The sequence below is a fragment of the Acipenser ruthenus genome, chromosome 10, assembly GCF_902713425.1.
Source record: "Acipenser ruthenus chromosome 10, fAciRut3.2 maternal haplotype, whole genome shotgun sequence".
NCBI lineage: Eukaryota > Metazoa > Chordata > Actinopteri > Acipenseriformes > Acipenseridae > Acipenser > Acipenser ruthenus.
In genome coordinates, this window is record NC_081198.1 from 5,896,413 (window position 1) to 5,911,188 (window position 14,776).

General features: G+C 37.6%; 1 protein-coding gene across 10 annotated transcripts in view; it reads left to right on the forward strand.

The window, feature by feature from the left end:
• The first annotated feature begins 246 nt into the window (after positions 1-246).
• Positions 247-14,776, forward strand: part of LOC117408471 (receptor-type tyrosine-protein phosphatase F-like) — a 169,019-nt gene continuing 154,489 nt past the window's right edge. For 4 of the 10 annotated variants that reach the window (XM_034013498.3, XM_059031591.1, XM_059031592.1 and 1 more), the window contains exon 1: positions 247-642. The gene's annotated coding sequence lies outside the window, so the exon portion shown is untranslated. The remainder of the gene's footprint in view (positions 643-14,776) is intronic. The other 6 variants (XM_034013532.3, XM_034013542.3, XM_034013565.3 and 3 more) reach the window with 3 other exon arrangements.

Sequence of the window (14,776 nt, forward strand, 5' to 3'; positions counted from 1 at the left end):
GATCTCAAACCCCAGTGCACTAGAGCAGCCATTTTGAAAAGAGCTTTGAAACAGACTTTAAAGTTAAACTGTAAAAAGTTGTCAGGATGTTAACAATCCAAAGAAAAATTACAGATAGCTATGTTATCTAAACAGTTGTAGCAACACGTGGGGACTTATAACGCTATATTTTTCTGAACACCACTGCTTGCTCTTTACACATAAATATTACGGTGTGGTTGGTTATACGGAAAAAGTCGAATAACGCCTATAACGAAAATATCCGAAAATGACCGAGCGCGCACGATCCCCCTGTGTGTTTGAGAGAGAGAGAGAGAGAGAGAGAGAGAGAGAGAGAGAGAGAAAGCAGGCAAGCGAGAGAAGAGAGTGAGTGAGTAGGAAAAACTCGGAGACCCGCTGCTTCGAGTGGAAAATATACACGAGAAGATTATTGTTTATATAAACAAAACCAATAACAATTAACCGTCTCCAGGATTATCTATAAACTTCAGACTGGGAGATAAAGGTCTTGCCTTTATCCCTGGATTCGTCATTGGTATCATTCATTAAAAAGGGGGATTTTATACGTTGAAAACCTAATCGAGAGAGCGAAGTGGGGAAAAGCGGGGAGAGAAATGCAAACGGTAGAGGGACAGAGACACGGTGAGTTTTTTTAAAAATGTGTATTTATTTATTTTTATTTAAATGATAATTTAAATACTTTTTTGTATTCAGATCATTGTATTCGATATAAAAAGTGCCACATGAAATAGCTATGCATGTAAAACGTAGTCCGTTAAAATCAGGTTAATTTTTAGAGGTTAGATCGATTGAAAATAACTTTTTTAAATGTCCATGTATGAAATATAGCCACTGTTTTCTAGAGCTGTTTTTTATTTATTTATTTATTTATTTATTTATTATTATATTTTTGTTATAAGTTGTATGCTTTTTTCATGGATGTTAGTAGATCTTTCATTTTCTACTTTATATTCTGTTGACCAGGAGCGGTAATTTCGTGAATGAATGTATAAATAATTATACTTAAATAATACATTGAGGTCGGTGTTGGTTTAAAACACTACAATTTAGATGCTTATAGCTTACTTACGTTTACTGCTCGGTTACGATTTGTCTAAACTCCAGTAATACGCATTTTATTTCCAGGTAGCTTCCATATTTACAACAGCGACCAACTGGTTATTAAACCTATTTTGTTTTTTGTTTTGTGTTTAATAGCGCAGTTCGTTTGTTATTCTGTTTGTGCTCATAACAGCCATGGTAAATTACTGGTATAAGTAAGTTTTGTTAATGAGACAATCTAAACACGATATTATAAGAAAACAAGATAATTATATTTTGAAAAGGTTCGTATTGTCATTGAAAACATGCAGATGGCAACTCGAATCATTTTCAGATAACGAAAAATAAAATCTGCTGGTTTGCATATGTTCTATTTTCAAACATTTCAAAATGTTCACACCCGTCCGGTACTGTGTTTGAAATGGTGTCGTCGGTGTCTTGTCTGTGTCTGTCTCGGATGGAAATAATTCAAATTGAAGGTCCCAATGACAATTAAAGAAATTGTAACTGGAACTGCATTTTGTCATTTTAAATATATACAAAAAAACGATATGCTTCATCAAATCAGGTAATCTGATTATAAGAAATGCACCTGTACATCGATATCGGTAATGTGTTTAGTACAGTTACACATGCAGGTTTTATGAATATGTCGCGCGAATCATGACATTGGCAAATGGAATTCTGTTCTTAAACCGGGTTTACAGACAGACTGCAGTGCTTGTAAATTTCTATTATGTAGTAGAAATACAATTATGTCTATCTTTTCTTTTTACCCGGGGGGGGGGGGGGGGGTACTTACTGATTGCTAGTTGTCACCAGAGTGTTACATTATGTAGTCGGTGAATTCTTGGGGTTACAATTGACTTAGCCTTAGACCATTAAGCCTATCTTAAGCAGGTTGTCTAAGAAGATTGTTGCTTTCAAGTAAATTAGACGCTATATCTGTAAGGAATGAATTCCAGACGAGGGCTGTTCGAGGATTAATCTGCCTGTTCTTTGTCATGTGTATATCTGTATGTGGGATTTGTCACTTTGTTCAGATATGGAATGATGTTTTGAAGTAGCGAGTGCTGCAGCTGTTGAATACTGCCTGGTACACCAGGGTGCGTGCAAGTTTTAAAATATTATGTGCCGTTAAAATGTTAAACGCGGAGCTGCACAAATATGATTTCTTATGCTACTGTATCTTCTAACGAGGACAATATGAATCAACGTTATGTGAAATTTATTATCGTGAACTCTTCTTTTGTTACCTTAAAGTTTAGGATGGCGGTAATTCAATTAGAGACCTTTAAATGTTGTTTGTTTTTGTACACGGGGAATCCGGAGTGTCTTTCAATCCCCCCGTTACCCCTCCAAAATGGTTCTCGTTTATTTAAATTGACCTGATAAACCCCCTGCAAAAAGGACGGCGGATTTAATGGATGACACTTCCTCGCAATGAGAGCGCTGCAGACTCCATTTAGAATTTCCTGACTGAAGCAAATGTAATTTAGTGCATTTTGTAGATCCATATTTACTCAGCATATCTTCGATTTAACCGAATTATGTTGCATTAGCAGGGTGAAATAAAACGTTCAGAATGTTGGGGAGGAGTATTAAATCTGATTCACCCCAGGAGTTTGAGGAAAAAACAGCTTCAGTGAGCTCCTTGAGGAATACAGTTAAATCAGACTCTGCAATCTCAGTCGTAGCCAGTGCAAGGTGCCAGCACAGTCAGTTGTCGCCAACAGTATTTCTTTTTTAAATTACTTGCCTCTGGCCCGACAAGGCTCACTTTTGTACCAAAGTTCAACCCAGTCTAGTTTTCTTGCAATATAAATGATTCGCATATGTCAGGTTTTGCAGTCAAGAGTAACAACATGAAATACTGAACAACTTGGTATTTCTGTAGGGAGTGAATTATCTGGCTTTAGCGGATAAAGGTACAGCGTGGATGGAGGCCAGATTGAGGAGGTGCCCATAAACACATAAACAACATAAGAAAGTTTACAAATGAGAGGAGGCCATTCCGCCCATCCTTGCTCGTTTGGTTATTAGTAGCTTATTGATCCCAGACTCTCATCAAGCAGCTTCTTGAAGGATTCAACAACATTACTGGGGAGTTGGTTCCAGACTCCCACAATTCTTGTTTATATATATATATATATATATATATATATATATATATATATATATATATATATATATATATAATATTTCTACTTAGAATCCTAACATTAGAACTGAAATTAGCTACAGTAAGTGCTGAACCATAGATGCAAGGATGTACAAACTCCAAGACGTGGGAGGTAGAAATTTAGGAATAATCCCAAGTATTAAAGGAAAGATACAGAGTACAGTATATTATTAATTTCTGAATAAAACAGCTCATGTCTCCATTGCGTGTAAAGTACAACAGGCAAAAAGGACTAACGTAAATCAAAACAAGCTGGGGCACACACTGAAATGATCACTATAATTAACATTATAAACCCAATTCGCAGAACAACCTGAAGGCAGGAAGAATGTTACAGCAGCTGCCACTAGGGCAGATTTGAAAGGCCCAGGCAGTGACTATGAGATGGGTGTATGGCTAAAATCATCTCTTGTAACCAGTATATTAATATAATTACAGTGCCTTAGACTGTATCTACTGATGGTACAAACATACTGATGTTACACAACTCAGTAGGAGCACAGTAAACGAAGCAGCAGGAGTTTAGCACGGTGGTATGCTTTTAAAGAGGTGAAATGCATTTGGGACAGGTGCTGTCTGTTGGAGCTGATTTAGACGGGCAATGTAGCTTGTGTGAAAGAGTCAAGGAGAGGGAAATCATAGACTGTACCATGCTGTTTCCAGGGTATTGTATAACCAAGCCAGAGCAGCAGTGCTGGGGAATTATTTGAAGAGACAGTCTAGGCTGATCATGTGAGTGCAAGGAAGGTGAGCTCACAACCAGCTATGCAAAGCAGGCATTCATTGCAAAGGACAGGATGTGACTAGACACAAGTCAAGCTTATTCACAGGTTGCTGAAAGTAGCTCCCAGAAATGGTGGTGTTCATTTGCACTTGCCCTTGCCTTTGCTTTCCTTCCAAGAAGCTAAGTTACTGCTAAACTCTCAAATGTAAACAAAAGGTACATTTTGTCAGTGCTAATTAACAGCACAGCCGCTGTCCAGCACCTGCTTTCCAATTGAAGAGCCATTCAATGGCAGTGTCGCTTTGCCACTCTGGAGAATTAAAAATATTTGTAATTTTAGGTGCGAACAAGAGTAAGCATTCTGGTTGGTTACAGTAGCAGAATATTAGCAGAGCTAAACCATTTGTGTGAAACCATGGGAGTAGTTTGCAAACCACCAGATAATTAGACTTTGTTTATTGAATCCAGATCTCCTGTGCTTGAAGACTGTTGGTGGTTTCGTACATGCCATTACACTGGTCATGCAAGGATCTTTAAGATAAACAACACAAGTGGATAGCCACAGGAATTATTGGTTTGTTTATCAATGGGGGAGAAAAGTAAAAGGTGCTAAGTTTTTTTTTTTCCTGTATTGTACAGAATCTACCTCCTTTTTTTTTTTTTTTTTTTTTAAAAAGGCATTGCTTAAGAAACAGTCTCATACCAATAATATACAGTAATTACACAAATCTGCTGCTTATTAGTCTGTTTGTTTGGTGAGTGTTACGGCTGTTATGGAAGAAGCTAAAAACAAATATAATCTAAGCTTGTCAAAACTCATTTGTAGAAGGAAAAAAAATAGATTGCACTGCGCTAGTAGTAAATCTTCATACAGACCCTTTTTAAAAAGAGCATGGCCCTGGAGAAAAATGAAAAGCTTTCATGTAAATAATGAATACACTTGAAGAATGGAAAGTAGAGAAATAACTAATTCTATTGTAGTCTTCTGTTAACCCTTCCCACCACAACCTCCACCACTTTCTACTGGATTGTACTGTACCTTGAATCATAGACAGGGTTTCCTCATGTAATTTGTGGTTGGGGGGGGGGGTCATTTTTAATTTGGTTGTTCAAGGACAATAAATTGGGTTGGGTTGTAATTAAATAAGAAATTACTCATCCAAAGTGTTTAAAATCCACTTTGCACCACAATTTTCTGTTTTCTTAAACAACAAAAAAAAAAACCAATGGCACTAAAGCTTAACACCTTTTGTGTTCTGTAAATAGAGTGGATTATATTGGACTCTCAATGCAGAGAGAGGCATGCAAGGCATGAATACCTTTTTGTAAAATAATTGCGGGAAACTGATCTGGGTTGCCTGGGAATAGGTTCTTGGGTCAAACATTTTCTGTGACCAGGGTATTGGGATGCAAGGCTTGGTTTGGAATGCTGTGTAAAATGCAAAGAAATATCAGATGCAGACATACTGTACAGTATCATCATGCGAGACAGAAAAGTTATTTTATTGAATTCTGATGAAGAACACAATGCTGAACCTAGAAATTACAGGTGCAAGATCTTAAAAGCTTCACAAATACACTCTACAGAAGGTGTTCAATTATTTAAATTATAAGCTTGTCACTAAATGCTTTTAGACATTTCTAAGGTAAGGGCTGCCTCTGAGAAACATTTCATACCACTTAGTAAGTGAATGTTGGTTTTATTTAGTTCATTTCTTGTAAATGGGGAGCTTACAGTGGAAATACCACCTGCTTATTTATTTTTTAGTAATGCTGGTAGCTGTGTCACGTTTTGATAACGATGTCGGTTTTAACACATTTTAACAATTGCCCTTTTTTGGTGTAGGCCTATACTTTCTTTGTACTAATACTCCCTGTAACTGAATATGACGAGCGGGTGGCCAGTTACAGGTTGAACACGTTCATCCATCCCTGCATTTTTATTTAGTCAGTTATTTTATTTAGTATTTCTTTGATTTACGTTGGATCACTTCTGAGACCGAAATTCAAAATATTAAAAGTTCACCCAGTGTCCCCCAACAGAAATCTGCTACAGTACATCACAATATTTTCTGTACCCCCCCCCCCCCACATACTTAAAATGCTTTATTTTGTGGATAAATAGGTGAGAAAAAGGACATGCTCATACCATTGATACATCTAATTACCATTTGGGGGGCGGTCAGCCTTTTCAGATGAATGACGCACAAGCAGGTGACATGTGACATGACTGGCCCCCCTCTGTATCACACTGTCACCTGCAAAGCTAGGGAATTGTAAACCAATATTTGCTTTTATTATTGATCACACCATGATAAAAGTGCCTACCTAAGGAAAAATCAACACTAGAAATTGTAGCAGGGTAAAGTATTAGTGACTTGGGGAGGAATAATTAACTATTATCACTATTGAGTTAAAATGCTTATAAAAACACCCGAAAAAACTTCCTTCACAGTAACAGTTTAAAGGAACAATAAGTCCAATTTTTGTATTCTGATTTCCATGAGCGCAATTCAACATTAAAAAATGGCATGTAAACAAGCGTCAAAAAGCGCCGTTGCTGAGCAATTTGTGTTTCCCGTTCTGGTGAGTTGCTTCACCATTCTGTTAAATAAATAATGTTGTGCACATCATGAATATTGCTCCTGTACATGTATTGATAATGAATCTAGAGCTGCTGTTGCATTTTTTAACATGTGTGGAGGTTAATTTAGTTTGACAGTTTATTAACGTTACTTTTATTATTTTAGTTTATTAACATACACTTGCCTATTGCTTTTCTCTTACTACTTCAGGTAATTTCATATGTTGATACATGTATGTCATGACAATTAATACTTTAATTTATTTATTTATTGATTGATTCATATTATGTCTCTGTCTTAAAGAACACTTTCCCTAAGAAAACGCTTCTCTTGCTTCCTGAGAGGTGTTCTCTTAGCCGGAGACTTCTGTATTACTTTATGAAAATGTTTTCTATGACCACTTTGTTTATTGCAAAGAAAGGGCAATGTCACAAAGAAGAGCTACTTAGCTGTGTAGATAATGCCAAGTAATTCTCACAAACAGCAGCAAGCTACTGTAGGTTTCTGATGTGGGGGAAGGGGTGAGTTAGCTTGTGGTTGTCATTAATTGAACTTGATTGTCCAAGCTAAAGATTGCGAGACTAGGGGAGAATTTAAAGGTCAGCACCGGTCACATGATTTGAAACAAATCAGATAGGTTTGGAAATGACATAAATGGTTTTGAGTGGAAATGCTTCAGCTTGCATTTTTCCCCAGCCGGAGAATCGCCATTGGAAACCAGAGAACATTCTTGTCCTGACAGAAAAGGAGAGGCATTTAACATTCTTTCAGAGTGCTTTTACTCAGGATTGTTGTACAGGCTATTCTAGCTGGTATTGTTTTGTTTTTTCTTCTCCACAGATCAAAATGAATATCCAATATACAGTTGTAGTCAAGTTTACATACCCCAGTGGAAATGTATAATTTCTAGAAATTTCTCAAACAAAATTATAGGAAAAATCTTTTAGCAAAAGTTTTGCTTTTGTGGATGAGGAACAAGAAATAGATGTCTACAATTATTTATTTCAGCAATTTTTTTGCAAAACTCAAAAAATGCTAGTTCAAAAGTATTCATACCCTGACAAGGAAAATTAAATTAATAGATAGTTGAGGCAGCTTTAGCAATAATAACCTCTTTTAAACTATTACGATATTTGTCAATGGGCTTTTGGCATGATTCTATAGTGATTTTTGACCATTCTTCAATGCAAAATTGTTCCAGTTCATTCATATTCGGAGGACTTCTCTTGTGCACAGCCTTCTTCAACTCATACCAAAGATTCTCAATCGGATTTAGATTGGGACTCTGACTAGGCCATTCCAGAACCTTGATTGTATTCTTCTTTAACCGTTCTGAAGAAGATTTCGATGCATGCTCTGGGTCGTTGTCGTGTTGGAACGTCCAGTTGCGCTTTAAACCCAGTTTTGTAGCGGAGGGTTTCAGATGATTGGCCAATATCTTTTGGTACCATGTCTTGGAACTAAATTCCCTGTGCCATTTGAGGAAAAACTGCCCCATATGATGTTATCACCTCCATGCTTGACATTAGGTATGGTGTTCTTTTCTTTGTACGCCTCACCAGACTTTTTCTCCAAATGTAACAACTATCAGTGTGGCCAGCGTGATCATCAATCCACAAAACCATTGACCAGAACTCATATCCATCATTCAAATGCTGCTTTGCAAACTTTAAGCGATTGTCCTTGTGATGTTTTCCTTAAGCGTGGCTAACCAAGATCATGCAACAGTCTCTTGAGAGGAGTTCTACCAACAGACTGGAGAATTGCAAACGTAATACAGACCCAAAAAAAGGGAGGCAAAACCGAACCAGGTAACTACAGAAAGAACTGATTAGAGGAGAAAGCTCAAAATGGAGCGATGTAACCAGTGGAGTACCACAGGGATCGGTATTAGGTCCTCTGCTCTTCCTAATCTTCATTAATGACTTAGGTTCTGGTATAGTGATTAAACTTGTTAAATTTGCAGATGACACAAAAATAGGCAAACACCGTTGCAGCAGCAAAGGTCATTCAAAATGATCTAGACAGCATTCAGAACTGGGCAGACACATGGCAAATTACATTTAATAGAGACAAGTGTAAGGTACTGCACGCAGACAATACAAATGTGCATTATAAATATCATATGGGAGATACTGAAATTGAAGAAGGAACCTATGAAAAAGATCTAGGCGTTTATGTTGACACAGAAATGTCTTCATCTAGACAATGTGGGGAAGCTATAAAAAAGGCCAACAAAATGCTGAGATATATAGTGAAAAGTGTTGAATTGAAATCAAGGGAAGTAATGTTTACAATGCATTAGTAAGACCTCACCTAGAATATTGTGTTCAGTTCTGGTCACTTTGCTACAAAAAGGATATTGCTGCTCTAGAAAGAGTGCAAAGAAGAGCAACCAGAATTGTTCTGGGTTTAAAAGGCATGTCATATGCAGACAGGCTAAAATAATTTAATCTATTCAGTCTTGAACAAAGAAGACTACGCGGTGATCTGATTCAAGCATTCAAAATCCTAAAAGGTATTGACAATGTCGACCCAGGGGACTTTTTCGACCAGAAAAAAGAAACAAGCACCAGGGGTCACAAATGTAGATTAGATAAAGGGGCATTCAGAACAGAAAATAGGAGGCATGTTTTTACACAGAGAATTGTGGGAGTCTGGAACCAACTCCCCAGTAATGTTATTGAAGCTGACACCCTGGGATCCTTCAAGAAGCTGCTTGATGAGATTCTGGGATCAATAAGTTACTAACAACCAAACGAGCAAGATGGGCCGAATGGCCTCCTCTCGTTTGTAAACTTTCTTATGTTCTTAAATAAAATGCCTGGTTTAATTACATTTCAGAAATTAAATGGGAAAAGATACTGTGTGTAATTGAGAGGCTAAATTGATACATGTTTTTGGCATTTTATCTGAAGAAGGAATGCGAGAATTTGAAGCCTGCACTCTGGCTGGAAGATTACAGTTAATTAACAGCTCGAGTTAAATTGATAAAATAGCAAAGTTGATTTAAAATGTTGTTTACTGCCTAATTTATTCTTACCTCTGTATTTATCCTTTGAAGCCTGTAATCAAAGCTTTTTTTTCTTTTTTTATTTAAACTGTTGCTGCTGTAAGTTGTAATTTGCAAAAACGTGTCACGAGATGGCCCTTTTGCAGTATGTATATGAGACAGCATAGTGTGTGAAATACCAGGTTCCTTTCTTTTGCAGTACACTATTGGTGAACTAGGTTCCATGTTTGAAGTGCTTTCATAAAGAAGCACATTCAAGAGCTAAGAGAATGAGTGATTACAATGCTAATGATAAAACATTTGAGTACATAGGTCACTATTCAGGTTTAAAATATTTAACACAGTAGTTTGTAAGATTAAGATGCCAAAGCATTGATATAAATATTATTTAATGGCTGGAGGACTTCAATAAATTTGAATGAGAATGCTGATTAGTCTTAACATTTAGGTTGGACGGATAGGTCAGTGCTGAGGCTGAAGTGAGGGGTTTATGAAGACTACAGTAGGGAGCTTGCGTTATGGGGAGGCCATTCATTTCCAGTGCCATCTTGTCTGTCTTAAATAAAATCCTATCTGATTAATTTAGCAAGAGTGGGATGTTATACAATTCAGTGCTGGCATATTAAAGGTGGTGGCTTGAGATCTGAGTCCTGGAAAGGGGGGTTCTTGGATTCAAGGCTGGGGGCGGGGTTAACTTGTACTGTCCGAAACAATAACGTCTACCAAAAGATTTCACAGAAATTGAGAAATACAGGACTAAACCATAGCGTGAAACAGTGTTGTGAAAAAATATACCGATATGGTCATTTAAAAAAAAATACAGTATATTAACCACTCCTCTGTGCGCCTGTGTCCACTGAATTTGACGTCAGGTTCCACAGTGCAGCATCTACTTTGAACAGTTGTGCGAACACACCCAAGCCGCGCTGGGTGGGCTCGGCTTGGCTTGGTTCGGCTCGGGTGTGCAAGTGTGAAAAGGCCATCGCATGCTGTTTTTTCTTTTGAGAAATACATTTTTTACTTTTAAATAGTTTAACTAATGGATCGTATTTGAAAATCAGATTAGATTTTTAAATGTGTTCAATATCAGCTTTGCCCCTGCCTATTATTCTGTAGTTACTATTTCTTTTTGGATGTGTGGATTACATTTTTATAAAAAAATTTAAAAAAAGAAAGAATTGTGTCTGGCAATAGTGACAGTTAAGTTCTGGCAAATTGTTACTTTTATTGTACTAGGAAGCTTTTTTTTAAACCGATTTGACTGCAAATCTAAGCTTTGTTTCTGTATCTCTACTTGTCATTAAACGCAACTCAAAAACTGTAGGAAACCATGAATTACATCCAGTGTGAATACGTTCACAAAAGCTTCTCGGTAAGTTAAATCACAATCATTGTACAGTTACTCTAAGGAGGGGTGTTGAATGAGCATATAAAACCATTTATAAAGGTTCAAATATACACGCTGAAAGGGACTTTGGATAAAGGCAATTTTTCAGCTTGTAGACCTTTATTAGGGAATAGGTGCACTGAGAGCAGTGGAAGTAATTACTAATTAATTAGGCTAGTTACTAATTTGTAACTGATTAATTAGTAATTAATTGGTGACTAATTACTAATTGCTCTGCTGTCGTTTTGGTTGGAGTGATGTTGTTTTTCATTTTCAGTTTTACCTCTCATCTGTTTTTAATTGCTGGAACAACTTGCCCGTTTTGATACACCATGTGGGCCTCACCTCTGAAGGGGCAAATTCTAAATATACAAAATTGAAAATTGTTCAGATTAGTTGCCGATATTCGTTTGGTGCTAGAAGTATGGTAGTTTTTCAAAAGGGCTGCCACTTCAAAACATTGTAAGAAATGTGTTTTGGAGAGTTAAAAGTGAAGAAACCTTTGTGTACCTTTAGCAGTACAGTAGGGTTCAATTGGTCCAGCTGTATTGCAATGAGTTTGTGGTGCACCAAGGGGAATAACAAACAGTGCATAGTAAAGAAAGAAAATGATGGGGAAGGAGGGTGGATTGCTATCAAGATCAGCAATGCTATTAAATGGTGATCAGAATAATATATCAGAGCGAGGACTGGATGTAAAGACTTATGAAGCAGCTGAAGTGTCCTACAGTAACGTCCCTAACACGGGTGATGGGAGACGGTGCCACTGTTAACATTGGGAGGTTACTGCCCCACAGCGATGAAAGCAATGTGATTCATGAGGCCAGTTGCAATATATGGCAGTAGCTTTGGGGAATAGTAAGCAGTATCTTCACTAAGTGGATCTGAAAATGTGTTGGCCAAGGTGCATGGCTGTAATTTATGGTGGAAGATGTTGTACATAGTTAGCCGCATTTTCATTACGGTTAGTAAGTGTTTCACGGCTGCAGTTCAGGTATACTTCAGCTGTAAATTTGAAAAACTCTTGAACACCAAGTGCATTTACAGTGCTAATGTACAGAACACAGTGTTGTGGTGGTTCTGAATTACCAGAAGACAGTAAGAGATTGCCATTTCTTTATTTTTAGGGGGGATTTGTTCTCTAGCCTTTAATTCAGTTACAGTTTTAGGGAGAAAATTGATCTACTGTAACTGGTGAATGATCTCAATATTGCTGTCTCTTCATTAAAATCAGACCCTCGCTGCTTTTTGCATATTTTAACAGACAGAAATACGCTAAAGACCCTTTGGTGCATAAGGGCCCTTGTCTTAAATAGTGGTGGTTTGTAGATCCATCAGTGTTTAGACCAGTTGAGTAGAACCCTTGGACTTTTCTAACCTTCATCTAAGAAAAAAAAATGATCATCTTAAAAACTCTAGTGTCCAAAATAGCTGTGAAAAGGAACCCTGAGATGTTAAAAACTGATACAGTGAATGCAAGTGCAAAAAAAAAAAAACCAATCAGTGGTCAGCACAGGATCTTTCAGTTCTCGGGTCTCATTGGAGGAAGGTGGGGAACACTTACTGTAAACCCAGCGAAGTTCCCTCTGCTAGGTCAGATCAAGATCCTATCTGATTTTTTTTTTTTTTGGTTTTTTGTTTTAAATATTTAACCAGAGACAAAGGCAAGGGCCTCATTCTTATTCAGTCCTGAGGCAGGAGGCAGCAAAGCTTATGATCATCACCTTCCTAAACCTCACTGATGGACAGTCCATCAGTTATGTGATTTCTGGTTCAATTCCACAGATTCTAAAGCTCATATTTTATTGAGTACTGTATACCCTGTTTAAGACCACTGTACCATTGCAGTTTTTCACGTGCAGCCAGCAACGTTAGGTGGATTGCACAGAAGCTGTCTACCATACTGGTCTGTTGCTTTTTGCATCTCAGTTGGGCACAGAACTTGTTTTGCGACTTGTCCCAACAGCAACTCATGCATATTCAAATGATGTGAAGAGAGAATAACGTCATTGTTTTTGGACAAATGCAAAACCTGAAGAATTAGTAGTCAAATCATGCCTGAAATTTTTTTAATAAATAACAGCCGGTTTGGGTAAGGATTAATGTGGAATTTATCCTGTCGTATTTTTGGCATTCCAAAGTTGCACGCAAGCTGCACTTTTTATGTCTTGATGTGGACTACAGTGGATTTAAGAAATTGTTCACACCATGCATGCAACACTCCCCCCCCCCCCCCCCCCCCCCCGATCATAAAGTGATCCCATTCAAAACATGTGTTGTCAGTAGGAGTTTTTTGTTTTTTTAATGCTAGATTCTCATTGCTCACAGTCTAGAAATCCCTGTCAAACCCTCACTTTCTCTGTGGCTGATGCTAATACTTTCAAACAGTGTATTTACTGGTGCATTACTGTATTTAAAAAGGGCACTTGATTGGCAGCTTGATTTGGATGTATTGATTTTGAATTGGTTATATTTTTCCCTTTTTTTATTCCCCGTACTGTATAAGTTGGTCTGTTAGTGCTAACATATTTTCACTCTGTGGCAAGATGCAGTCTTACATGGAGTTCAAAGCTGCCTTATCTCTTCCTGTGTGATCTGAACAGGAGCCTACTGTAGAACAGTGGATTTTATTATTGAGATGGGGTTAGCGGGCTCAGTGAGTTATTGTGCGCTCAGCTTGACTGAGTAGACGGTGCACAATGTAAACCACCTTGACATTTTCTATATTATAATTCCTACAGTACCACCCTTTGTCCACCACAAGCCCTTGGACGTTGCACAATGTGATGTAATTGTAAACACCATTCTTCATGTGTGCATAGCACTATTAGCTTTTGTTGAATGTTTCACTAAAGTCTTGCCTCCAGGGAAACCCTAAGTAGGCCTATGCATCTTTAGCATGAATGAATTCACAGTGCTCAGGAGAATTGTTTTTCAGCCTCTGGTTTAATAGGACTACACGTTAAATCCTAATTTGAAAGAATAACTGCCTTTTATATTGTGCTGCACCGAACTATATCACTTTTGTTTCTCTATCGAACAGCAAGAGCACACATTAACTAGCATAGTGGAATATGGCTTTGGGGCTGTAAGCAAGTGGATAAACACTGTTTCCATTGTGTAATATTTATTTAAAGAAACAAAAGACCAGTGAAATTATCAAGTGCAGCTTTGTGTTTAAATGTACTGTAGCTTTTATGAAAGACATGTTTCTATTACTACTATAGCAGAGGGTCTTGTCTTCAAACTGAACCAAGGGTAAAAACAGAACTTTGAAGCAGGCACCTACTGTACAGGGCTTGCCTTTGTCCTTCAGAGGTTGGTAGCTCATTGACATCCGCTCTTGAGTTCATGGGTGTAAAAAGAGGAAGCTGGCTTGGTCGTGGGATTGGAGGACACCCACTGAACCTTCAGGTCTCCTGAGCTGTGAGGGGGGAAAAAAAATTGGGCATTCTAAATTGTGGCGAAAATAAAGACTGATTTTAAGTTCTGGTATAGCAGTCATATTGGATTAAATACTGTACAGCTTTCTTATTGAAGAGCTGAAGCTTTCTATTTACGGAACAGTGTCATGTGCTACAAAAAGGTATTTCACTTGCATTCATTTATATGAAGATTATATTACAATACCAACATGAATGCAGACCTCTGTATAATATTACCAATCACAGGTATTGTGCACCTAGAGATTACACCAGTGTTGCAAATCATCCCATTACCACTTGATTGAATTGAGCGATAGTTTGTGTGTCACCATTTAATCTTCTTTATATCGTAATTGGTTTACAATCGATCTCGATGGCTGGTTCACTGTACCAGGCTT